This window comes from Rhea americana, unplaced genomic scaffold (assembly GCF_003343005.1).
Source record: "Rhea americana isolate MKP2758 unplaced genomic scaffold, rheAme1 scaffold_259, whole genome shotgun sequence".
Taxonomy (NCBI): domain Eukaryota; kingdom Metazoa; phylum Chordata; class Aves; order Rheiformes; family Rheidae; genus Rhea; species Rhea americana.
In genome coordinates, this window is record NW_028186378.1 from 312,194 (window position 1) to 335,502 (window position 23,309).

The 23,309-nt window shown below is 45.7% G+C and overlaps 1 long non-coding RNA gene across 3 annotated transcripts in view; it reads right to left on the bottom strand.

Annotated features, from left to right (window-relative positions):
- Positions 1-678: 678 nt before the first annotated feature.
- The window catches only part of LOC146594465 (uncharacterized), a 63,980-nt gene continuing 41,349 nt past the window's right edge, over positions 679-23,309 (bottom strand). For all 3 annotated transcript variants that reach the window (XR_014896171.1, XR_014896169.1, XR_014896170.1), the window contains 3 exons: positions 14,710-14,877; positions 5,343-5,578; positions 679-4,974 (listed from right to left, as the gene is read on the bottom strand). This is a non-coding gene — a long non-coding RNA (uncharacterized LOC146594465). The remainder of the gene's footprint in view (positions 4,975-5,342; positions 5,579-14,709; positions 14,878-23,309) is intronic.

A 23,309-nucleotide genomic window follows, 5' to 3' on the forward strand; every position in this document is an offset into this window, starting at 1 on the left:
GCCTGACTGTATTCTAGCAAGGAGGAAAACATTAGGAAAATTAAAAAAAAAAGACACACTAGTCACAGCTGCAATTACTTGCAGAGGCAGTCAGATAAAGCAGGCACTTGGACACTCTGGGGAAAATCACTTCCTTGCCCTCGTTCTGCTAAAATACCCCTGTGCCCAAGGGAATGAACTTCTCTGATAGTGCTGGAGCCCCCGCGATGGCCCACGCCGCTTTCTATGCTGCGGGGCTCGGGCAGCACCCCCAAATCTGGCATAAGCTCCCCTTGAGCTGTCTCTTTGGGCCCTGCTGGCTGCGAGTGCACGCAGCGAACGGAGAAAATGCGTGGCCAGGCAGCTCACTGAAAAACCGGCTAACCGTTTGCTTTGTGTTTGTGTTACTTAGAGAAGTAGCTGGTCCCCATCCCAGCAAGAAGCTGGCAACAGGCCAAGGAGCAAAGCCCGCAGAGGAAAAGGTCTAATTCTTTAATGCAGTTCTTTAATGCTCTGCAAATTAGTAAGGGTTGCCAAATAAAACAGGAGATGTAAGACACTGGCACAAACAGAAGGGAAAAAAATAGGTGAACTTTTGATTTATATGCTGAATGAGAACTTCCCCCTCGAGATGCCGTTCATCTAAGGCTTTTCGCAATTTGTCTCATCAAGTGAGGACAACTAATAATGTCACTCACAATTTTTTTTTTGGGGGGGGGAGGGGGTTCTCTTTGCCTTCCTGCTGGCATACAACTCTGCAAATTTTGTCTGCAAACTTTGCTCATGCCAACTGCCCAAGACACTGCCAGCAACGCTTTGCATCTGGAGCTTCAAGTGTCCCTGTGTCCCTCTCCCAGTGGCTCTGTCTCCCCCAGCAAAACCTACACATCCTACTGAAAGATGACAAAATCTAACAGGTACCAACTTGGTGCTGGCGAAGACCCAGTATCATCAGGTCACATTAGTCAACTACACGAATCCCGATGCACTTAATAGCTGAAGCACAGCTTAACTTGGTGCATCCTCAGGGGCCAGAGCCACGGCTCCAGGTGCGATAAGGACAGGATACTGTGCCTCGATGGCCACAGAGGACAACAAGGGATGGGTAGGTGAGAAGAAAGGAGGGCAAGTAGCTTGCCCTGGGAAAGCTACAGGAATTTTGAACCAAAATCAGGTATGTATCTAAAGGAAAACCAAAGCGTAGGAGACAGATGGAGAAGTGGGCCACTTGCGCATCGATATTTGGGGAAGGAGCAAGACCATTTTGCTCACAGGAGAGGCTAGAGGCTGCAATCTCACAGCCGCTAATGCCCTAATCGCACCCTCCGAGCAAGCTCCCACACTTCACTTGAGGCTGTAAAACTGCCAAGCACACACACCTCTACCGTTTCCCACACTATCCCTTTTGCAACATCGTTATCTGCCTCCGCTGCCAGAATCAAGCACCTTGCAGGCTCTCTGCTCTCATGCAGACCAAAATGGGTTTGCTTTTAATACCTAACTATAGCTGATGGTATGGCAACCATTCAAGTAGGGCAACAAACCTCCCTTATTTATTTTAAATATATTCAGTGTCTGTGATTTAGAGGATTGGGAGCAGAGAACAAGTGGTCCAGTAATGCAGGGCATGAGCCAGGAGTGTCAGGCCACATGGATTTTCTTGGTCCCTTGGGACTTGCTTACCAGACCACGACGCAAGGCAGAGATGCTTGGCCACTTGCAAGCCACTTTTGCTTCTTCTCTCAGCAAAGCTGCGGAACTCTCTGCAGTGTTTCAGCGGTGGCTGTTTGCTGCAGCTTGAGTTTGGCACTGAGCTCAACTGGAGCCAAACCACTGGAAGAAGGGGAGATATGAACTGGTTTTAAGGAAAAAAAAAAAAAAAAAAAAGCCCTAGGACAGCATTTTTACAAGCATTTCATCGTTTTGTAGGAAAACATGAAGAGAAGACAGAGAGGACTGACAACATGTCCTGGGCCAGAGTCAGGGATTGCTAGCATGTACCACACGTTCTTCTAGCCATTTCCAACAGGATTTTGGAAAAGCTCAGGAGACTGCCGTCCTAGGAAGGCCAAAGGGGTGTTGCATGCAAGTGAGGACACATTTGCCTCAGTGCCTTGGCATTTTCTAATGTCCTTTTTCAGGGCACAGGGAAAAGGGACTATCGCTCCAGGGTATCCTAACTAATGTGGGTGCATCACCAGGGAGAAAGAACTAAATCTTCTGTTTCGTTTTGTTTTTCCAGCGGAGCCAGGCGATCATAAGGGTACAAACAGTGATTTAAGCTGAAGGTTTTTTGGAGCAGGACTGTCTTTTTGCCCTTCCAGTATTTAACACATGGATTTCTTCACCAGGACTGTGGTGTTCCAGTACTGCCACCCAGACAGCAGCTCTCCATTCCTTTCCTGGGACAAAGCCATATGCAATGAAAGAAGTTATACCCAAGGCCAAATACAGCTTCATTAAGAAAAAAAAAATCACAAAGAAGAAATCAGCTTTGCTGACAGCTTTCAGATACTTCCCTTTGCTAATTACAGTACAGGGGAGCAACTAGTGCCTCCAGCACAGTTTGGTTTCCTAGAACGGCATGTGGAAGTGCCATGTGTAAGCTATATATAATAGACTGGCCAGTAATTTTTGCATTAGTGACTCTAGAGATAAGGGACCCATGTTTTTTTTATTTCCATGATTGCACTATCAATAGCAATCTTATCTTAGTTCTGAGGAAGCTGCTTAGGCCTCCCAAGCTTGCGATGTCTTAGAAAGCAGCTGGAAGTTTCTGGACTAGACAGAGACTTTTGGATACAGCTTGCAGAGCTTAGCAGGAAGTTCAGAGCTAACACCCAGCCCATCTAGGCAACTTAGAAACAACAGGCATTTTGGTGAGCCCAGGCCGCCCTGCAGAGCCTGCCCATTGCTGCCTCAAAAAGGAAGCCTTACATCTGTATTTCATGGGGTGCTGCCACACGAAGGGCCCAGACCTTCCAGCAGAAGCTGAGTTTAGAGCTTTGCTTTCGGCTGAAGCTGCTTGCCCGTGTGCCCCAGGAGGCTGGTGGGTTAGAGCAGAGGTTTCTGCAGCAGCACAGCAGAAAGGCTTGCAAAGGGCAGGTGTCACTGCCATCGGAAAGGAGCCACCCCATTCTGAAAAAAAATGGTTTTAGGAAGTAATAGGTAAGCTGAACAAAACCTGTATAGCCAACTATCTCTACCAATAGCCAACCAATCTCTTCTAATAGTAGAGAAGATACGGCTTCTCCCCTTGACCAAGAACTAGTTTCTCCCTTTTTTTCTCCAGAACTCAGTTAATTCTATCTAGAAGAAAGTTTCTCTAATGAAAACAGCCTCCCAGCTGCACTATCAAAAGAGAAAGAACACTCCTTAGCTCAAATCATCCTCAAAGAAGCCCCCCAGAATAGCAGAGAAAACCTTCTCCATACCTTCTCAGCAGAAGTCTAAGCCCACCACCTTCCTGCCCTTACATAACCCAGCTGCAAGCAGGCAAGCCAGGCCATCCCTATCACCTTGTTACCTGCTGGGTAACGACCCACAGGGCTTGCAGCTGCAGGAGGGCAGATTTCAATGCCCAGCCATGTTTCTCAGATACATCCTGCCCCCCCAAAACTCTTCTACGCTTTGGTCCCACATACTTACCTGCAGGTCTGGCAGCCTGTGAGCTGGTTTATCTGTGGGATTTTTTTTCAGCAATATATGATTGCTATGGAGCATGGGGGGTTGTTTCATTTTTCTCCTGAGCAAGATGCCCTATCTGGCACTCTCAAAAGCTACTAATGAGCAGCAATTCTGCAGTGTCTGGTGCAGCGTTCTTTGCAGTGCATCTTTGCAGTGCAGCGCAGCGTCGGTGCAGGTATTCTCCCCTGCACTGACRGGCAGGTAAACATAGAAATGAGCTTTTGAGTGCTCAGAGATGCATCAGTCTAAGGGGTTTCCTACAGATTAAATATTCAATCCAGATTTTGCAGACATCGCAGTACAAATCTCTTTTTTGTTTTAGCAGTTTGGCCCTGAATGTYGCACTGCTACTTCTGAACTGCACTGGAAGGTGCTGGATGTCTTTTTGGCTTGCCTTTGTGTGAATYTCACCTAAATTTGCCCGCTCTCCTCTGCAGCCTGATGTGCAAAAAGCTGGAGATCTCCTTTTTCAGATATGATTCTTCAGCATTTTTCCTTAGCCTCTGAACCTCTCACATGATTGTGCTGGCACTGAAGCCAGAAAAGTTTAGTCATGGCGTGGGTCCCTCCAGCGCCAAGGAGGACAGAAATGAAAACAATMAAATCCAGAGCTAGGTGACAGAGTAAATCCCAGCCCAGAGCTAACGAGCTAGAGAGGCATGGCAAAAGGGAGAATTTAGGTAAAGGGTCCAGGCAAGCAGAATTAGCTGCAGGGCTGCCTCCTCAGTTAAACAAATAACTTCCATTTCCAAAAATCGTCAGCTTTTAGGCCAGCAGACAAAGAGGAAAAAAAACCCACACAGTGAGCACGCATCCACCGAAGCTGGGGCTTGGCCTTTGGAAAGAAGCATGTGCCTAATTGAGTGTTTTCGATACATGTGAAAGCTGAGCTCTGCCTCAAGGAAATGGAAACAAGTTTTCCCCTCCCACACCGGCCGCCTGCTGCCCACGCTGGATACCTCGTCCCCAGCCTTSCCACCGTCCCTCGGGAAGCCATGCTTCAGCCCCTAGCCCTTTCAAGAAGATGAGTCAAGCCTCGGGAAAATCCTGCTGTTACAGTAAAAAGGCCCATTTTTAAAAGAAAAATCAGTTTTGCCTTCTCCTCACTCATTCCTGTGGTTTTTAGGGGGTTCGTGTTCAAGCTTTCTTGTGAAACCAGAAGGACTGGAGACTTCCCGAGCCTCAGTGAACTGGGATTTCAGGGCAGACCTTGGGACTGGCAGCTATATGTGAAAACTGGGCAGCTCTGCAATTTGTGTGAAATCTTAGTGGCTTCTAAGGTTTTCACTCTCTTCTTTTTTCCTGTTCCTGAAAAAAAGAAAGAGAAAGAAAAGAAAAAGAAAAACTGTTTGATGCTTCCCTTGGTTTTATAGCAGAAATTCTAGTTAGACYGATGATGCTATTTAAGCCATTTTCTCCAAGGAGCTGCAGTTAGGGCTCATGGAGTGAAGCCTGCTGCTGAGCAAAGGGAGCCAAATTTCAGGCCTCCCAACACTAAACCTCACTCCTCCACTCTTGCAGAGGAAGGGGGATCTACAAACATCCCAGCAGTGATGTAGGACCCCTCCATCTGGTTGGGATAGCCCCCCAAGTCCCCGTGTTGCAATCCTGACAGCCCCCRTGTGTTAGGACATGACCCAACGACCTGAGAAATTAGTGGAAAAGCTCCCACTGACCTTTAATTGATAAAATCTATCAGAGTTCATGGGAAGGCTCCTTGGCAATTCAGATGAGCTCCTGGGGTAGGCCTATCCTTCAGCCAGCGGCATGCACAACCCCGCAGTGCGGTGCTGTCCTTGTCAGGGCACTAGCACYAAGTTCTTGTAGGTCCTTGGCTGGTGCGTTGTGCTGAAGGACATGCCTGCAGACGTCCATTACATGGATCAGGGAAAGATTTCATCCCTTCCTTCTGCTGAAAAGAAATCCTGTAYCTATAAGTACATGCATACACACGTGTTCATCCATAGACTCAAGTAATCAGGAACAAATGTCCCCAGTCATGATCCTTGGTACAAAAACAAAGTGTCACAATAATGTCAAAGCAATTGTGTTCTTCCTATTTCTCCTGACATCTCCTGACATTGTCACAGCTTCTGCTTTTTTCCCCTCTTAGCAGCAGTCCAACCTGGAAGTTACAAGYGTTTCATCAAAAGCAACCAAGACATGGTGAGAGCTGTTTATTGCTCATTTTCACTCATTCTCCAGCTCACTTTTGTGCATGCCTTCTTCAYGGCAGCTAAGCAAGGCTCTTCATGTGAGCTTTCCAAGGTATTCTCGAAACAGGCATAGAATAAGATAGAAACACCCAGGGCTTGAGTGAACATTTTCATTTAGCACAAAAAAGGCTGAATAGGTAAGAAACTCTTCCCTGATTTGCRTGTGTGTGTGTGCTGGTGTACCTGGGGGCATGTAGATGTGAGGGCAGAAGTAGAGTCTTACGTCAGCTCCCGAAAACGGGGGTTTTGGCATGTTTTTCTTTTCCAAGGATGCTTAGACGAACCACCAAAATCAAGGTTGGATCAGTTCACTGTATCACTGCCTTAAGTTACAATGATACACTTGAGCTTACTGATTTTATGCTCCTGCCACTCACGGGCTCATGAAGAAGTTGGAGGACAACCGCAACTGTAGCTGCACATTTCTTCTTAGTCAAGCCTCCCACGCCACGGTTGCAAGACCAAGGGCTGAAAAATATTGCTGCTSTGTCTCAGACCTTCACCCAAGTGCCTGATCATTCTGTTAGGAAGCTACTGCTCTTAAACAGAGTCACTGTCCTGTCCTGTGTTATCAGTTATCTGGTTCACAGCAGCASAGAAGCATGGTAGGGCTCAGACAAAATGCAGGACACGTAAATGGCAGGCAGTGGAGAAGAGTTCATAAGAAAGAGGAACCCTGTGGCAAGGCACATAAGGAACAATATAAACCATGTGAGCAAAGAAGAGGGAATAAATCCACTCAAGTGAATTACGATCTAAAACGATGGGCAGCAAGACACAATGGATCTGCAGACATAGAGCAGAGCAGAAGGTGAAGAGTGGTGGTAGCATGAATAAAATCTGCTCCCTGTAGTCMATGGCTGTTGCCTGTACTGAGATTGCAGTGAGCTGCTTCTTTTGAAGATCTCCACTGAGCCATGGATCACAGAGGGTGCAATTCCAGAAGTAAGAGGTGGCTGAGACAAAGCAAGCCACAGGAAGGCTGAGAACTGGTGTGATGAATAAATATAAAACAGSGTGCTGAGCTAGACTGCAGGAACAAACAGTAAAACTCCACATGATGCATCATGTAAGAGAAAAGTCTACYTGTGGATGGCCCTGTGAAGGCCAAGATGACAGGTTGGCACATACCGTCAAGGAGGTTTGAGGAAGAAAATGTGTGGAAGAAAAAACTTCTGGAGAGGTGAGGGCAAAGTCTTAATGGTGGAATGAATGTGGAAATAAGACAACAAAATAAGAACTTGGATAGGTCAAATAGCTAAACTGTGAGGAWTTTCATAAGGAACTAGTATCTAGAGCTACTGCTAACCAAATACTRTATCTAGCTCAACATCATCTCAGTAAATACCTCCATAACACCTTGCCTCAATCAGCTAAGGAAAAAATAAGAGATCAAAACTGTGATAGCAGAACATGACAGACACCTCAGGTTATAGGTAGGTAAGGCTGCTCAAACCCTCAGAGAAGAGGTAAAAATGGCCAGAGTGATTAAAGCAAAACATAGAAACATCTGCAACTTTGTACCTTGAGGAGAAAGGAAAGTTAGCTTCTCTGAGCTACTGCTCTGGCTGTTGATGGACCACCTCTGGGATGAGAAGTCCCACAGTACATTCAGTTTTCCTCTACTGTCACCCATCAACCATTTTCCCCGTCTAACAGAGATGGCTCCTCAACTGTCCTCAGCAATTTAAGAAGAGACCTCATACAGGGCATGCTGTTAAACTGTGCAAATAAACTCCCAGTACGAGACTTTCCAAGTTCCCACTTCAAATGTCTTCTCATGAGTGTAAGAGGCCACAGCTCACAAGCTGCACAGTTGCCTCCTCCAGAGGGTTTAAGATAGGCCTGAAGATGAGGATCTAGGCATAGGCGTGCTGAAACCATGGCAGATACATTTGTTAAGCCCTAGGGAATACCAGAGTGACGTCAGCAGGGGCTGTTTAARGAGCTGAAGTTGGGTGCCAGAGAACAGTAGCTTCTTTTGAAGAAAGATATATTATTTAGGTTGARGTTGATTTACTGGCAGCAACAGTTAAATTAAGGGAATTTTGTAGGGTGTAAGTTCCCTGGTTATTTGCCATGAGATCATGAGGTCACGGGATCTATGGTAAATAACATTCCTCTCTTTCCCTCGAGCATTATGGAGGCCTGCAGTGGTGAGGGGCATACTGCAGATGCTACTGTCTGCTTCTTGATCTTTCCCCTGAGGTAGTCCTACACTGRGAACAATGTTTTGCGATATTTCCATTTTAGGAAGCGAGGTGGCATTTTGCTTTTTTGCAATACGTTCTGTTGTTCACAGAACTTTTAATCTTGCAGTACTTTTAAGCAGCTGATCTTGCTGTCTCCTTTGCAGTCAGTGACGGTTGCTCAGAGGACAGCCTGCTGAAACATTTTAACCGGGGGTCAAATGCTAGTGAATGTCTATGTATCATGATGGGGCTTTTTCATCAGAAAACACTGGGACATGACACTACAGCCTCCTCCTCCACACTTGACACYAGGTAATCACATCCTGTAGACTTTTAATCAAAGATAGGTCCTACTACGTGGCAAATACTGTTTATTTGAACAATAAGAGACAGCCTTTGCCCTTGTCTTCAACCTAAATAGAGAAAAAATACTAGTGAAGCATGAATCTTCCCATTTGGAATATGTAAAGCAGGCATGGGAGGAGGAGAGAAGAAAAGCAAAGCCCTGTAGATCCTTAGAATTTGCTTTATAATCATGCCTACACAGCACCTACCCTGTAGTAATCACCCATCTCATGCCTAAAAAAACATTAGCTGAGCTCCCAGGTACGAATTCAGCTCTCCCCACCCAACCCTTGATTCTGWCTCTGCTCTGTGTTTGGAGCTTAGCAGAACATATGTTCATCACAACACCATCACAACTCTCCATTCCCAAACTCAGATGCTCTCCCGCTCACCTTTCTATTGCCCGTTAGTAGAGACAAGCCTGAAATGAGGCATAAACCCTTTGGAGAAAGGCTGCACATTGGATGAGGAACTTGAGCTACATTTCAGTCTTGTTCCAGACAAATGAAATCCTGTTCTGGACTGCTTTGGTCCAGGTCATCTCAGAGTCTCTCTTAACCCTCAGTGTTGTTATATACCAAAAATCTCTCAAAAAGTCCCTGGCAAATCCAGGGATCAAATTTGCACTTCTTGAGCCCTGAACCACAGGTGTGTCATTCTCCCCAAACATTTTTTCTTTCCTTTGAGTTGGCTGGTTTCAATGGTAATGTTTCTGCAGTTTCTGGCTTTCAATTATCTCCACTGAATTCAAATATTTTCAGAAGCGAATCATCAAACAATAAAGCAAATGCTGACAATCTTGCAACTGAACCTACAAATCACTTGAATTCCAAGAAACGGAATCCTACACGCAAGTAATGCTGCATTTTATCACTTTCCGTTTCAGTATTTTTTTCCAAACCGTTTTGTTTCTTTGCCTAAAATCAAATCAAGTTCTTGCTGCTCAAGTCAATGGAAAAAATGGTTCAAAGCCATTGAAGGAAAAACTGTATGAGGACAAGGTATCTGAGTACTCACAGAAATGCAGAATACATATGCTTTCAAAAAAAATCATCTTGCATTTTCTGCCTGACATTCCATTTTCCGTTCTTTGCTGAAGATCAAAGGTGGCAGGAACAGTCTCCAGGCAAAATCTGTTCTTACAGTGTTCCTGAATCAGTCCTTACAACTGCCACTCTATTTTCTTCATAGTTAGGGTGAGCAAGTATCACCAATGTGTGAGAAATACTGCTTTGCATCACTCATTAAATATTAATTTACATCGCTTTGTTTTTAGCTGGATAATAGATACCATTTAAGCGAATGACTGYAGAACACAGGGTTTATACAGACAGAACTGGTCCTCAGACAAGGCAGCAGACAAGAACTCATCCCACTGAAGTCTGAGGGACAGCAAATAACAYAAGAATGGGGATGTGTTTGATTGACTACTGCAGCAGCTCACAGTGCAAACAGATTTATGAACCAGGTAAACCACGTGCATGAAGTGACCAGTCCGGGCCAGCCCAGGCTCTTGCAGCTTCACTTCATCTATGAGACATCAGATCAGTTTTGCTAGCTCTTCATTTAATTACTCATCTGCTTTGTAGAAGTGAAGTAAAGAAGTAAAATACTTCTGCAGTGACGCTACTGCAAGGTTGAGACAGAAGCACCCAACCTTGCAGAGCCCCCCAGTCAGCTGTCAAGGCTAAAGGTACTGAAGCAGAAGGTCCCGCTCTGCTCCGCAGTCCCAACCCTGTGCAGAGTTTCATCACGAACATGAGGAAAGGGGGACTGTGACAAGGGTTTCCATCTACGGATGTGACTCACCAAAACCTGGCTTCAATGCTAAGGGCTGGGCCCAGCCAGCATTGGACCAACAAACCAACCCCAAGGAGCATTAGGTCTGGCAGTCCTTTCCTATTGCATAGGATTAATTGCCACCCAGGGCTGCCCCAAGGCCGTTGGCTTTTGGCCACCTGCCAATGTGGCAGGACACACTTCCACAGAAAGCATCAGAGAAGTGCTGCTCTTCTTCCCCTCAACAGAGAAGGAAAAATCACTGCATCATCAGAAACAGTCCTGCAGAGGATGTGCCTTCCAGGCCACTGGAGCTATAAAGCATCTGAAGACTTGTCCATCAGTTGACTTGCTGATGGGCAAACAGCCATAATGAGCTCTGGAAAGCTAGCATTCAGCCCCACACCCATAAGGAGGAGGCTGTAACTTTAGGAATCAGGGCTGTTTTGAGGTAGGACATACACACTTGGCCCAAAACGCACTCAAGATAGCTGCTTTTATTCCTCCTTGAGTGCATTAATATGCAGAGTGGAAATATCCGGTGTTCAGTTAGGACAACATACAGTACAGCTGGGGACCCGAGAGGAATCTGAGGTTTTCTAAACTTCTTCAAACACTTCCTCCTTTTTCCTTTTTTTTTATTTTTTTCCTAAAAAGTGTTTCTTTTCCCATAGGGAGATATTAACTTCATGATGTAATGACTGTGCTGAGGGCTGTACTTTAAGTAAAYAGGAATGTGTAGTCACAGAAATACGAAAAACTATGAGAGAAATGTCTTTGTTCATTAAAAGTAGCCCATTCTCACTCAGCATTGTAGAGTTGATTTTTAAAGCCACTTTGCCTTCAGACACACATACACCATTCACCAAAACCTGTAAGCATCATTCATATACACCCAAAGAAAGGATTTTGTGTGGCTTAAAGCCTTAAGAAGCTTTACATGACTTTTTCTATTCTTGYACTTTAATTAAAGTACAAGCCAGCTTCTCAGAAGCTCCCATCCCACAGAAGTACCAGGGAAGAAGAGCCACTTTAACCTGCCTTGTTAGTGAAAAGACCCACAGGAGGTGACTATATTTGCAATTTTGGGCTTGATTCAAAACTCAGCTAAAACTGGAAGATTTTGTAGGGTACTAAAAGAATTCCAGACCTGGCAGTTCATAGACTAGGGAAGCCTATATCCATGCTTCCACCAGAGAGGGACTAGGGATGCCCAGTGTCATAGTTGCTCATTCCCTGTGCACCCAGTCCAGCACTGGCTCTTTCTCAGTAAGATCAGGAACCTAAAAGGAGCCTAAGGAAGCTCCTAACGCTCTTTATTTCCCTGTATATTGTGCCAGAYTGAACCTTTAATGTGTCAAATCACTGTTCAGAAATACAGTCTAATGACAAGCTAGGTGAATGCACCAAACTCCTTTGGAAAGAGAAGTTGAGGTGATACAGCAACCTACAAGAATCCTAGAACCTAAATGCCACCTACGCCAGGCATGAGGACTCCATCTCTAGCCTATTGAGAGAAGCAGCTGCACACGGTTAGTCAGTCCACCTGAAGATAGGTGAGAGGGATGTATATTTGAACCAGCTGTTCCCACAGGGATGCAAAATCCACAGCTATTTTTTACTTTTAGATGAAGATTACAGCATTTTCTGAATGCCCTCTTTGCAACATGTTCGGTTCTCTTGGGAGCCTTTTAGAAGAAAAGGCCCCTACCACTGCAGGCCATGACTCACTGGGAAGACTTGGAGGCCACCTGGAGCTGGGGAGGTCACGATGCTGCTCATGAGTCCAAAAGAGCTGCAGGCATCCATGGATGCATAAGTGGTTGGGGGAAGCCTGGGAATGGTGACCAGCTAGGCTCCGAGCCAAACCAGTATGAGGTTTTTATTCTGCCAGTCTGAGGATCACATCCAATAGCTAAGGGAGGGACTAGACARGAACATAACCAGGATGACTGCACTGGAAATTGCTAGTAAAAGGCATAGAGCCAATGCATAGAAAAGAAAGGAGAGACTCCCCAGAGAATACATCCAATGTGCTGTCTTCCTGCTTGCAAATATTTACTGGACATTCAACAGGCTGCTGCCAGTTCAGGTTTCCCAATATGCTCCTTTTTATCCCTGAAGAACACTGCAGACTTCTCTTAATTAAATCTCCCTTGACAGAAATTATAATTTCAAGTTCCATGGAAATAGTGGGTTAGAGGCTTCAAGGCACACCGAAGCCTGCACACAACATATATTTTGCAAGGCTTCTAAGGCTCAAGGGCCACACAGTTGACCCAGTGCCCATGTCCACTGTTGAAATATTTCAATTAGATCCAAGACTTTGAAACAAAGCCAAATCCTCCAGCATTTACCTGGTGAGGCACATTTTTCTCCTAGAGTTCTCTCATTTCTGGATAACCTTGCTGGAGGCCTGAAAAACCTGCAAGCAGCTTCTGCTGCCGACAGGGTCACATCTAGACACTGGGACCGGGCAGCACCACAGCTGTGGAGCAGGATGCAGAAGGGAGCAGTGGGCATTACAGGAGTGCTCTGGGTTTGTGGCTATGTGAAAAATGTCACTGCCAAAAGCGGAGCAGGTCTCTCCATCACTGCTGGCAATCCTTGCACCAACAAGCAGCTCAGGACTAATGAATGACAAGAGAGAATAAACCACAGCCTTGGGTGGGCCATGTTAAATAAAACTAATGGCCACGATCAGCTTTCTTGCCTCTGGTTTCCCACCTTAGTGTAAACAAGTAGATATAGCAGCAGTAAATGGCTCCCCACAACACGTTGCCTTGAGGGGACAGTGACAGGTCACTGCTGTTGAGTAGAGATGACCTCCTTTGTGTGCAGTTCTCTGCATTAACAAAGGCAGATGCGCAGCTTGGTGGCACAGATCTGAACAGAGATTACAGCTGATGACAGCCGCACARAAGAGGGGAACCCAGCCCAGAGGGTCAAGTCCTACCCACTGCCAAATATAATGGGCAAGCTTCCCAAACTTCTGACAGTAAAAATTATTTCGGTTGGAGACTACAAGGACTGGAGTCTCAATTTTTCTCCAAAACCTCACCGATTATTTAAACRACCAGTCTGCCACTATTCGTCATTTGATAAAACAAGGAGTTGGAAAAAATATCAGATCTAAAGATGTACAAAAGAACTTTTCAATGTCTTGCAGGGAAAGATGAAGGGACTCCTACATCTCACTTGCAACCAGGTGTCTAAAAGTCTGGGATCTATTGGGAGCTGCACATCTGACCTCCCTGGATGGAGAGAGACAGGTACTTCAACAGGACCACTCAATCCAGCATGACACACCTCCCGAAGGTAACACCTCCTCCACTGGCTGTAGGAGGGTGTACAAGCTTAGACTACATGCCTGATTTCTAGATGTCTATGGCTAAACAAGATAAATTGTGGCCCAGCTGCAGGGAATGTRCAAAAATACATACACATTAAGCTAGAAGGCCTTCAACACATTCTAGGGAGATTCAAGAGACTTCATTTTCCTGAGGAAGGCTGAGATTTCAAAGCCTGGAGGACACTCAAAAGAAACATTTCTATGTCTATTAACATCCACGGAGCATAGAGGAAATGTTTCTCCTAGGACATATGCCACTGGGTCTGGGGTTAGGATTAAGATCTCTCTCCCTGGAATGGCTCCTGCCCACTCAAATTATTTCAGGGTCACTGAACAGTGATTAGCACTGTTCCGTCCTCCGTATTTCAGCGTAAATTATGTCCCTCCTGAGACAAAATAAAGGTGTACTAAAGATACAGTCTAAAATTCAAAAGTTCGGAAACAGTACGACTTTGGGGACCAAACTAAAACTTTGAAAATAAAAAGTTTATGACTCAACACAAACTCTTTTTTTGTTCAATTTCCTTCCTTGCCTCAGGGAATAGTACGAGTTGAAGCAACCATACTCTGCCATTTTTCCATCTGTAGCTGTCACTTCTCACAGCCCATGTCTTCCCCTCTGTGCCACCAGCAGCTTCTTTGGTCAGACAAACAGCTCATGGTCATTTCGACTGGTTCCACAATCTGCTGCTCCAGGCAATGGCTTACTTGGCTTACACCAGCAACTAACCCTGGCATGATGCCTCATTTCTGTGAGGCTTTGCCCTCAAAATCTGATCAGTATTAATCTTCCTGTCATGTAAATGCACAGTTATCTTTTTTTCCTTTCCTAAGGGGGCAAAAAAAAATAGAAAAATCAAATGCCATAGGAAGCTCATGAGGATTGTAATCTGGCTGACTTCTAGCCAAAGGCAAATGAAATATCGAACATTATTGTTACTTGTTTGAGTATTTTAGTTATGTGAGAACAGTTTAAAAGACAGCAAGATGAAGTCAATTCAACACTGCTGCAGCACTGCAAGAACTGCTTGACCACAGCTCGGTCTAGTTGTTTCAACTGCATTATTGCAGACAACTGATTAGAAGYTCCATTTGCAAACCAGGAGCTGGCTAGCTCTCACACTGCACCCCYGAGAGCTACCATGCAGGCAGACCTCACCTCCTCGATTCTGCCGAATCCTTCAGCTGGGTCCCCCAAACTTTCAGGCTGTTCCTGGATGCGAAGCTATCGCTGACTGGTTCCAGGCCGTGAAAAGCATCTCTCTCTGTCGTGGGCCCACAGAGAGGATTAAATACCTTGGACTCCATTCAGACGTAACGTATRAACCTTAGAAATAACAAAAAAAGAAATGTCTAAGACTTATGTATTGATTGACAAATCTAYCCTGCTACGAAGTCACGCGTGCCAGACAAGATATCTGTATTTTCTCTCAAAAGGCTGTCAGGTGAAACCAGACACATTTCAGGAAGAAACAATTTTCACCAATTTAAATTCTTCTAAATTCACTGAATTTTCCTGCTGCCTGAATATGAAGGTTGATACTACYATAGCCTTCTATAACACTGTTCAATTTAAGCCCGTATTACATGGCAAACAATACCAAGCTCATCTCATGTTACAAATGATTCTGCTACTGACATGTCAAAATACTGTTACAAATCTAAAAAAGAACACCAAGCATTTAAATAAAATAGTTTTGGTTTTCTTTTCTTTTGATGGAAAGTATATCAAAAACAATAATTGTCCCTGGATATATTTGGGAGCACTGAAAAGATGCAGAGAAATGATTTTCTGCAATCCACAAGCATGACATAGCTCTTTCCAGCTCRAAGCACAATCTCCAAAGTTAATACTAGGGCTCTAAGCAGGATAAATTATTTTTTTTCCCTTGGGCTTTGAACAGGAGCTCTAAAGAGACCAGAAGTTTTATTTAAATTTTTATTTATTTACTCTTTTAGTTTTACTAACAGTATCCTGCTTCTATGGATTTGCTCTGAATACCATATCAATGGTGCTGTCAGTGCAGGAGTTATAACTATATCTGGATGCAGCTCCTTCTCATGGGAAACTTTATTTTCCTAGAAAGCTCACAGAATGCTGCAAAATACATGAAGAAAGGAGCTGACTCTGGCCTGAACATTTGGCAGGTGAGGACTGAATGAAGCAGACCATTGCAAAGCTGTATGCTACCCAGTTATCTTAACAGCCTGTTTATTTTAAGCCTGGGTGACTGCAACATGATGAAAGGCTGCAGACTGGACCGTATTGCTCATCCTGTAAACATTATTAAAGGCAAACCTTTTCCTAAGATCTTTTACTCTCTCAGCATTTAACATTCCTGGACAAAGCCAAGCCATCCCAAAGCATAACTGTCAGCCTGCAATGTCGCCAGCCTCCTGGATCCCCAGCATATGGGAACCTAGAATTCACACCAGGAAAGCCTGACATAGATTTCCTGGAACAGGGAATAGCTGTTTAAGAGGCTATTAAGACCCTTTGAAATCTGCAGTCCCAAACTAATCATGTCACAGAGGAGTCTGTCTCCAACCACCATCTGCATGTATCTAAAGTAGGGGTCATGCTGTGCACCTACGGAGTAGCATATGGACGAGCACACCCTCTGGGTCCTCACTTGGGACTGTGGGCACATCTCCAGATGGGCAGAGGTGCAGTCTGTGTTTCAAGCCAGACTCGACTGCACCAGATTCCTCCTTGGGCGTACGGTACACACMACAGGCCCTACCCTTCTGTTGCACAGTCCTCGCTGTTTCACCCAGTTTCATTTAGATCGAGTAGAAACATTGGCTGGCAATAAAATGAGGCTATCCTTTGGATGAACTAGAGTAGAAGCCATACATATGGTTCAAAGATRCTCTTATCTACCTGAAGAGGACCATCAAACTACAACGGTCTGATTAAGTATTTTATTACTCCCCAGATTGGCTTTTAAGTTTGGAATAATTGTGGTGGACCACTAACACCGAGCAAATCCAAAAGATGCACATATTAATCATTACTCTTGGGATAACCCTCAGATAATAAAAATTCAGGATGGGATGAAGCTGTTGAGAAAATTATTTTAAATAATTTTAAGCAGGAATATACTGATTGATCTGTGATGTTATAGCTGAAGACACCACAAGGTTCAAGAGAGGGAGGAAGAGTTCCGTTTCCTCAAGGACACRGCCAAGTTTTAAACAAAGGGACAGAGTGGTTGCTCCTGATGGGACTTKACAAGGCCTGTTGTTACAAATGGCTGGGATCTGGAGAAACTAGCAGCCAGAAGAAATAAATTACTACAAGTTCTTACATGCCAGGCTACATGGATTCATGAAATAATGAGTGTGTGAAAATTCTGTAAAGTCTGTAAATTCTCACACTATTGGAGTAAGTGATGGAATAAGGTCAATTAAATAAAAATTACACATTGTTGAAATACATTAACAAATTGGTTTAAAAAAAAAACAGTATTATGAAAGAAAGCTATTCTGATAATTCTGAATGTTTTTTAATCTGGTAACATAAAAACTCTCCTATGATGTGAAAATGGTTTGTTTCAGTAACGGTGAAAAATTAGAACAGACTAAGGCATGATTAAGTCCAAAGGACCGCACGTGCTCCACGGCATACTAGGGCCCTGCTTCCTGTCCGGAGGACATCTCTTGCCAATCTCCAGGATCCTCCTCAAAGGGACAGTGTAAGTATCCCAAAAACAGAGTCATTCCACTGGCTTGGGGTCAGATTTGCAGAGAGCACATGAAATCCAAGGCAAACCCTTGAGCATTTCATGGAAAGGTTCCCACTGGCTTTAGCAGGCCTTCATTTGGTTTTTTGGGCTGCCGCCCAAAACATCACGTTCTCCAGATCAGAGGTGGGTCTGAACGGCATGATAACACTCCCCGTGCCTATACAGCTCGTGGCCGCAGGCAGGCACAGGCAGTCCTGCCCCCGATCTGAGATAGTGAGCTGGAAGGCACCCCGGCATGGCATACAAAGACAGGGGTAATGCAGAGACTATGCTGTTTTTGCCTTTGTCATGCAAACACAGATCATCTCCCCGAGTGCTCAGCAGCTTGAAACAGCTGTGCAGCTTCCTAAGGCAAAACCTCTGGAACCTACCGCGCGGTGAAGTTTTATAAAATCCTACACACTGGTCTGGTCTGTTGTCCTGCATGTATGTATATATTATTTGTTTGCCTTATACATTCTACACTGCAGAAATATTTTCYATTTCCTGGCAAGTGGAAATCATTAATGACTTCAGAGACAAAGAAGTTAACAGACCAGATGGTCTTGCCTTGCTTGTAAAATAAATAAATAAATAACCAGCAAAATTCACAACACCTGTTCCGAGTCTGATGTCCAGCTCTGTTACTGAGAGCCCAGCGGTCCAGAGGGACCCAGCTGCTGAATGTACACACAGTGTCCCAAGACATGCTGTAGGCTGACATACAACCTCCAGCAATCTCCCTCTCCGAGCAGGGACCGCCCCACATTTTCTGCCTATGTGCCTGGCTAATTCGTGCTGTGCAGCAACGCCGTCCTTTTGCCTTACGTTGGAGCGCTTGCTGTACTCCCCTACAGCTCTGGCAATGGATTTGCATGCAGTCCAGGAACGCTTCATACTCTGCTTGGTACAACACGTGCCTGGCTTTGCAACTTGACAGCATGAACAATTTAGAGCCAAATCCTACCTTCTTGAGCCTGGCACAATTGTTCTGACTGAAAATCCAAAGGGGGAGGGACTGGCTGACCCTGAGCAGAGACTGGAAGACACGCATCCGCGCGCTCTCATTAAAAGGAATAGCACTGGAGCAGACAGAGCAAGGTCAGGTGAGTTAGGTGCTGTACAAGAGCACAGGGAGAAACAGCTTCTGCATGAAGGACTTACAAACCAAACAGCTGAAGAGAAAAATATTATTCCACTTAACTGTTGGAAAACTGAGGCAGACGGGAGTATGAAAGACAAGCTTAAGGTCACATGGAAAAAACTCTGGCTGAGTAACGACCTGAACTCACTGTACTGAAAGAAAGCCCAGTGTCCCATCCCAGCCCACAATGCTATCTCTCTCCCTGACCCCCCCCCCAGCACAACTCCTCCACTGAATCTGTCCTGCTAAGGATGCCAGCACTGCTGGGGAAACATTTTCCTCCTGGAGAAGAAAACAAAGGGTGGGGTGAGATGAGAGTGACTATGAGGGAATTGGGGATTATCATCATCACTGTGGGGTTTCATTTTTTTTTTTAAGCCACTGGTCTCTCTCCATTTTTGGCTTTGCAGATGGAAGAGAACTGCAGCTATCACTATGAAAAGTTTTCCCTGGCAGTTTGATTGCTGCCCTGACTCAGACCTCTCTGTGATACAGAGCTGGAAAGATAGAGGAGCCAGCAGCTGAGAATAACATGGCCAGCTTAGCTATGGCCTGATAGCACACACCTGAGAAMCGGAGTTTCCACAATAGCTAAAAGCTTCACAAACTGATAGATCTCTGGGCCCTCATCCTTAATTCTTTAATTCCAGATCTTGGGCAGTAGCTAAAACARTAATGGAAATGACACTGTGTCTTTTAGATATTCTTTCCTACTACGTCTCTTAGATTGGAGGTCTAAATGTTCTCACTGGGTCTCAAGCCCAAGACATACGCAATTTGGCTTTAAAACCTGCTTCTATGCCCCTAGCCCTAATGGAAAAGACAGGTACCTCTAGTAGCAGCTTGGACCCCCGTGGGAGGCTACAAGCCTCTCTCTCTCTCTATATATATATATATGACTGAAAGATCTGGCCAACAAGGACTGGGTGAATCTAGGTCCCACCCCAGGAGATGATGAGCTCCTGCTCATCTCATTAAACCCTCCTTAGAGAACTGGCCTCTTTTAAGAAGGCATCTAAAGGTGACTAGAAGAGCCTGTCCTTTGGCATCCACAATTGATCTACCCTCCTATGCCTTTGAGGATTTGACTCAAGCCACAAAAGACGGTACGAATCTCTCCATTGACTTGGGCTCAGGTCCACATACTGTGAAAGCTTTCAGGGTTCAAGCTTTCAGCACTGGCAAGGAGCACCAATCTGTCTGTAATCAACAAGCAAAGCTCCTRTCCAAGACAGAGGTGCAGCAGTTCTTCCCCTCCTCTGTGCTCCACCTGCCCTGTTGTGTTGCCAGCGCCAGAAGCTGCATGAAAACAGTGCTCTAGGAAGCAGAACTCCAAAGCCATTCTGCTCTTCCACCCACTGCTAGCCTTCTCCTCAAATTTGAAAAAAGCCCCTTTATTTCTATTTCTTGTTTATTTTTAAGCAGCATGCTTTTTGAGSGCAACAGACTGTCACTTTGGCCTTGCTTGTACAACACCGAGGGCAGTGGGGGCCTGGCCTCAGCAGGGGTCGGTGGGTGCTATCACTGCACAGCAAACAACCCGAGGAATCTTGCAACAGTCAGTATGTAGTATCTGCTCCTCAAGTCCTGCAATACAGGAATGCCTGTGAGAGCTGCTAGCTGYTCATGCCGTTCTAACAGGCCTCGCCGCAGAGATCTTTTACCTCAGGGATGCCACATGTGTTCCATCATCTCCCAGTAGCCACCCCCAGTTCTCCCAACAGCTGCACGCACAGGAAAATACCCACAGCCATGAGTCAAGCAGCAATAACAATTCAAAGATCCCAAAGYCTAATTTCCTCTGCCGTTTGGGGCTTTTTTCCCAAGCCTGCTGACTCCCTGGGACTCTTCCCACTGACCTAAAAGGTCAGGGATTGGGTAAGTGCAGTTAGTCAGGGAATCCATCCCCACTAGYTGCAGAGATGCTAGCGGTACGCGGTGCAGCAGCACGGCCCCTCGAAATGACTTTGCTGAGTCCCAAAGTCAAGACAGACAAAGAAGGGGAGAGAGCTGGTTTTTTTAGAGAAGACAGGTGTCTGCAGAGAGGCTTGCCCCACTCCTTCCTAGCRAATTCCTCTCCATCATCCTCTCTGCACCTAACCCATCTGTCCTGATAGTCCTTTTACTGGAACCCCTACCTGCTGGCACACACACAGCTGCCTTTCTCCAGAGAGGAAGAGTCAGGCGTGCCCTACATCCGGCATCCCTCTGCTCCAGTGCATTTGGTAATGAAAAAATTCATCATCCTCCCATGCTTTCTCTTTCCCCCGCTGCAACATCAAACCTCTTTGGCCTTGCCCTCCCCACAGGAGACCCTTTCCCTGCAGCACTGAGAGCCTGTCCACCCCCTTTCTTGCTTTCTGGGTAACCCTGCCCCATCCTAGACTCGTCTACCTCTTACAAACACAAAACAGCTGTGCTCTGGGTGGGAAGGGAAGCAGGAGAGGGCATGAGGTGGTACTGGCTTAGTGAGCAACACCTGAGGGCTTTGGCCCGTGTCTCCTCAATGCCTCCCTCTCCACTGCAAAGCTGTTTTGGTGGGAAGAGAGTTACTCTAATACAATACTTCTACAACACTTCACCCTTCCCAACATGTTTCTTGGGACAGGACATATGTAAGGCATCTGTCTGCAGGGCAAATATCTTGGGGAAGGGTAGGTCTGGACTGGCTCTTCTGAAAATGTCCCCTTTTAAATTAGGTCCTCTCACACATGCTGCTCCTTCTTCCCCTTACTCTCACCCATCAGTCTGTAAGCGGGGCCGCTACCATCACCAAACCTGTTACGAACCTACAGTCACTTGCTCATACAGAGCAGTACCTGCTTGAACGTGGCTGAGCTGTCACCAAGTGAGCTCATTTGGGCTTGCCCACATGACTTGTCTCTGCTGCAGCTCGGCACACTTCTCACTCCTGCTGCTGACATGCTTCTCAGCATATAAATACAACAGGTCCCTATTCACTCACCCCCTCTGCCTCCTTAGCAGCCTCTGCCTTCTGCAAGCAGGCAGTCTGTCCTAGTGTCCCCTCTAACTCACAGGGTCACCTCAAAACCACCTCTCCAAGGCTGAGGATTTCCTATAAGACAGGTACTGAGGAGCAGAGAAAAAGGTGAAATTCTTCTCTAATCAACTCCATCCTTCCCATCTGGAGTCACAGCTGAGTTTTTATCCAGTTGATCCTGGCAGTCTCTGAAGGCTGTCTTGCCCTGTGTTGGGGGGGCTTCAGCTCACTATACTCCATAGGGTTAATTCCTGCTCCCCCCTTCCCCCTATCTGTAAGACCACGCTGCACACCCCACAACCTCAGGTCCCCTGTTACAGCATTAARCTTCTAGGAGAGTTTGGGTTAAAATGATCTTCTGAGAGGTTTTGTTGCTATCAGTAGGAAAGGCCCTCTCATGCTTATCCACCCATAGACCTTTCTCTGGTGATGCCTTCTGGACCGAGGGCAGGAGAACAAGACAAAAAGAAGAAGCTGGATCGAAACGTCAGGGCCTGCCAAGCAAAGGGATCTTGCACAATAGGAGCCATGAGGAGGTCAGCTACGATTAGAGAAGAGCCTGCCTTTGGCAATGACTATAAAGACAGTCCTCAGGAGAGGTGATTTCAGCTTCTGGCTCTGACACGGGCCTCCTGCCTGACTTGGCCAACTCACTTTATCTTTCCCCCTTTTTTTAATGGCAGCAATATTCTTTTTGCTCCGTCTTGTCTATATATATCACAAGCTTTTTGGAGGAAGGGTAGGATTAGGCGTGTGCTTTCTGAGCTTTGCTGAACCATGGCCAYGACTTCCCAGATTTGTTGGGTCTGATCCTATTGTGAGCTGTCTGCCTGCCTTGCTGGTAAACTGTAAATGCCCCTTTGGCCCAAAGGGCATCCCAGCTCTGCTTTGGTTCTTTAAAACCAATTAATTATTATAGATATTTCTCAGCTATTAGCACATCATTAATCAACATACCACAAATACAGGAGCTTTTTTGCTATTTCAGGCCCCTCTCCAAGAGGCTACTCTGATGTTGATAGCTACTTCGCCTATCTTCTCACGATGTGCTTTCTTGCTGTGTATTTCTGCACGTGATTTTCCCTCACTCACTCCATGAAAAATCTTGCTTTGTCAGAAAAAGAAAATGGGTCTTTATTAAGAAGAAATTTATCTACATTAAGGAAGGTTTTTCAGGCCCAAGGTAAATTTCCTTGTGAGGGCTCCAGCCTTACATTTGCAGTGCTAACATGGGGAGCAGCACACTAAATTGTGTTATACATCTAATGAGATAGAGCAGCACTTTAAAATAAGGCGTTCCAGACCTTCCCAAGGTCGGGATCAGCTAGGGTATCGTCTATGAAGAGCGCCAGTCTCTCCGCCACAATCCTTGCTTGGGATAAAACCAAAACCTTTCCAGAAATATTTCTCAGATGGCCCTTACGGCCATGGTACAGAAAAACTGTTTGCCACCCAGGCCCAYGCTACAGGCAAAATGCCAATTAGTGTTGATTAGCCTTGGTCATAACAGTCCAACCAAGGAACTGGTGGCCTCAGTCAGCATCCTCAGGTTGAAAGGAGCAAAAGAAGTCTCCGAAGGCACTAGAACTGCTGTTTCTCATGGCYGGAGAAGAGCCAGTACACAGGTCCCACCAAAACATCCCCTTCTGTAGTACATTACTCCAAGCCGAGGGGTGCRTAAACTGTGCAAGCAGCTATTAGTATTCCTTACATTGGACATCACAGCCCTCACACTGGGACTTGGACAGCAGGAGAAAATCAAGCAGCTGTGGGGATGAGTTCAGCTTTACTTCCCCTCTCTCTCTCTTGTCTATGGCTGCTGCTCTGGTTTCAAAGAGTCCCCCTGGCCTGCAGCAACCACAGTGGAAACAGTGCAAAATATATAT